This window comes from Pollicipes pollicipes, unplaced genomic scaffold, assembly GCF_011947565.3.
Source record: "Pollicipes pollicipes isolate AB1234 unplaced genomic scaffold, Ppol_2.1 Scaffold_7261;HRSCAF=8764_pilon_pilon_pilon, whole genome shotgun sequence".
Taxonomy (NCBI): Eukaryota; Metazoa; Arthropoda; class Thecostraca; order Pollicipedomorpha; family Pollicipedidae; genus Pollicipes; species Pollicipes pollicipes.
The window spans coordinates 23,305,044-23,309,175 of NW_023597054.1; positions in this window are offsets into that span (position 1 = coordinate 23,305,044).

Genomic DNA, 4,132 nt, shown 5'->3' on the forward strand with positions numbered 1-4,132 from the left:
GAGAGAGAGAGAGAGAGAGAGAGAGAGAGAGAGAGAGAGAGAGAGAGAGAGAGAGAGAGAGAGAGAGATAGAGAGAGAGAGGAAGAGAGAGAGAGAGAGAGAGAGAGAGAGAGAGAGAGAAGATAGAGAGAGAGGAGAGAGAGAGAGAGAAGAGATAGAGAGAAGAGAGAGAGAGAGAGAGAGAGAGAGAGAGAGAGGAGCGAGGAGAGAAGAGAGAGGAGGAGAGAGCGAGAGAGTGAGATGGATGGAGAGAGAGAGAGAAGAGAGGAGAGAGAGGAGAAGAGAGGGGAGAGCGAGAGGAAGAGAGAGAGAGAGAGAGACCGAGAGAGAGAGAGAGAGAGAGAGAGAGAGAGAGAGAGAGAGAGAGAAGAGAGGAGAGAGAGAGAGAGAGAGGGAGAGAGGAAGAGGGAAGGGTGATCAGATAAGAAGAGCGTTATCTTACCGCATTCTCAGGGGCCTTCATACTGTACAGGGCCTGCCTGTTGTAGGCCACTGTGTCGTTATCGGTGGCGCGCACTTGAAGAAGCGGCGTGCCTGCCGCCGCGCTCACCGGCGCCTCCACCCTGGGAAGGCACACATCGGACGTCAGCACCACGGGACTCAACGCGTGTTACATGCGCCTCCGCTTTGCCCAGCAGACGTCCTGCAACGTGGAGGTCGTGCAGACCCATGTGTCACCCTCTGTCAATGACAACCCGCATTGCATGGGTGACAAAGCATGAGTTCCAGTGCAGCAGACACCTGGTGTCTCTGTCACCCGGTATCATCTGTGTCACACGCGCCTCCACTCAACGGGGGCAAATATTCAGTGTATGTGCCAAGCGACATTAAATGTAATGCTGGCCTGTGCCCTATGGGCAGCGTTATCCGATTTCATGCCCAACCGACCTGACCTGTGCCAAGAGCCTCCGCTTCGATGGGAATGACATCACGGCTAATGCAGCCCGACCTGGCATATTTGTCGCGCCCCCACGCAACTTTGTGGGCATACAGCAGAGCAAAACAAATGAGAAAATACACACAATATCGTCAAGAAAAGGAGTGCAGTCAAGCGCATAATTATTTTAATTACGCTGCGTATCTTACAAGTGTACTAAGGAAACGAAAAAATGGAGCAGAGAGATCTTTTCTGATCAATATATCTTTCTGAATCTAATGAACCATATCTGGCGTGGATATTGGGTCTTCTATACACACACACCCATACACCACGTGTCAGTTTACGATGGTGCGAGAGGAAACGAAACAGAATTACAGCAGCTGCGCAACATAGGATATTGATTTAGACACGGATTGACACGCCTAGTGCACACGCACAAGTTTAGTCTCCCGTAAGCTGTCTCTCGCGAGTCTCTGGCGTGTCCGAAGCGGTTACCTGTAGACCCGTTGTGTAAACCTGGGCGGATGCAGGTTCCTCTGCGAGACGAGCACGCTGATCTGCTGGACCCGCGACTCGCCGCCGCCGTAGGCGATCACCGCCAGCTCGTATGTGTCGTTCACGCCGCGGTTTCACCGGCCTGCAACACGGCCGCTCATTGAGGCCGGCGCCACAGCTGCCCCGGATCACGACTGCACCACAGCCTGAGCCTGGATCACGGACTGCACCACAGCCAACCCGGGGCACGGACTGCACCACAGCTGACCGGGGCACGGACTGCACCACAGCCAACAGGGACATGGACTGCACCACAGCCAACCAGGGACATGGATGCACCACAGCCAACCCGGAGCACGGACTGCACCACAGCCAACCCGGAGCACGGGCTGCACCACGGCTAACCCGGAGCACGGGCTGCATCACAGCCAACCCGGATCACGGACTGCACCACAGCCAACCAGGGACATGGACTGCACCACAGCCAACCAGGGACATGGGCTGCACCACAGCCAACCCGGATCACGGATTGCACCACAGCCAAACAGGGACGCAGACTGCATCACAGCCAACCCGGAACACGGACTGCATCCTGACAGCTGCAGCGATGCAGAGCTGCTGCCTAGCGCCCGATCACAGGACCGTGAGCAGGAACACAGCCGCGCGCGCCTCCACCACAGCTGTCTTGCTGTAGCGCTAATTCGTTACACATGGTTGCAGTACTGCTTCGTTACACTTGGCTGTGTCACTACTTCGTTACATCCGGCTATAGCGCTACTTCGTTACACCTGGCTGTAGCGCTGCTTTGTTACACTTGGCTGCAGCACTGTTTCTTTACACCTGGTTGTAGCACCGCTCTGTCGCCTAAAGTATGCACACATCAGTCCATAGCTTGTACTTCGTAGAATGCACAGCCAGAGTCATTTGTTGCGAATGATGTTGCAAGTGTTGTTAGCACTATGCGAATGTGGCGCAGCACGCATGTGCAGCCATGACGTTTGAACATACCTACGGCCTACGAAGCCAGTTGTGTCGCCAGAGCCTGGTCCAGAAATCAATTTATCGCTTCCCTGTCACACCAATTGTTTGCTTTTTGTTAGGCTCACCAAAGGGCTAATGAAATTAATGCTCGGTACGGCGGAAAATCTATTTTCATCAACCAAATAAATGAATCCATTAAAATAAAGTAGACAAGTGGTGTGACAAAAAATAGATCATGTTTATCACATCGCACCACATTAATTTATGGACGGGTCGTCTGGTCGTGATGTAACCATCAGTCACCCGAACACATGTACACTCAAAAGCTTGAGCTAAGTATGTGCAACCATGCTATAACGGCTAGCTTCGTCCATGCCAGAACACATTTGGTCACACAGACCACGAACACAGTTATAATACGATCTGAGGTGGTTGAAGGAGTTTCATGTGGCAAAACCTGTCCCTGAACCTTAACGTCATTGCCCCTTGTACATGAATTTTAGTTAATTCATGTTGGAAGTTCGCAGCATGAACAGAGCTGGCACCCAAGTCCCCTCCTCCTCTACGTCATCTGCAAGGAACCCCAACGCTTCCAAGTAAATAGTTCTACCAAAGGTTTACGCGTGTGTGTGTGTTATTTGGATTAGAGCCCTTTCGAACAGAAACAATCATTTCAGGGCTATGGGATGAAGGAGAATGGTTAACGGTGGAGCAGGCTTGCATGCGCCGGGGTAGGCGGGGGGGGGGGGGGGGGGGCGCCGAGCTTTAACACGCACTTGTGCGTTGGGTACCCGGTCGGGGTCTCCCTTCCCAGGGAGCCTCTCGGTCCACTCGTTGCTGACTCATGCAGCCTGCCCCAGAAAAGTGGGGTGTGGCGAGCATGCAGGATGAAACAAGAAAAAGGACAAGAGTGTTGAGTGAATACCAACGCACCGAAATACGGTCGTCATGTTGGTAGCGCGGCGGCGTCCGACCAGGCCCGGCGACCGAGGTGGCGGTGGCTGTCCCTCCCCCCGTTGTCCAGCCCGGACGGCCACCCCCTGGGGTCCAGTCCAACGGAGGCTCCGCCCCGTCAGCCGGGGCGGCGGCGACTGCATTACTCACCTCCTGGTGCGGATCTGGCCGGTCTCTTTATCCAGGCTGAACTGGGCGTAGTCGGCGCCCTGTGGCAGCGAGTAGGTGGGCCGCAGCGCCGGGTCGCGCCGGTCGCGGGCCCGCACCTGGGTCACCAGCTGGCCGGCCGGCGCGCCGGCGAACACGCGTGGCGCCGGCTCCAGTGGGTCGAAGCGCAGTTCACCTGGCGAGGCGGCTCACACCGGTCAGTGGAGCTTGTCCCGTCCCGTCCCATCCCCGTCCCGTCCCGTCCCGTCCCGTCCCGTCCCGTCCCGTCCCGTCCCGTTCCGTTCCGTTCCGTTCCGTTCCGTTCGTCCCGTCCCGTCCGTCCCGTCCGTCCCGTCCAGTCCCGTCCCGTCCGTCCGTCCCGTCCCGTCCCGTCCCGTCTGTCCCGTCCGGTCCATCCCCGTCCCGTCCCGTCTCCGTCTCCGTCTCCGTCCCGTCCCGTCCCGTCCCGTCCCGTCCCGTTCCGTTCCGTTCCGTTCCGTTCCGTTCCGTTCCGTTCCGTTCCGTTCCGTTCCGTTCCGTTCCGTCCCGTCCCGTCCCGTCCTGTCCCGTCCCGTCCCGTCCCGTCCCGTCCCGTCCCCCACATGACATGCAGGTCACACCGGCCAATCCGGCCGCAAATCATATCATTACTACTTTTGTTTTTGTTGGGAAGCG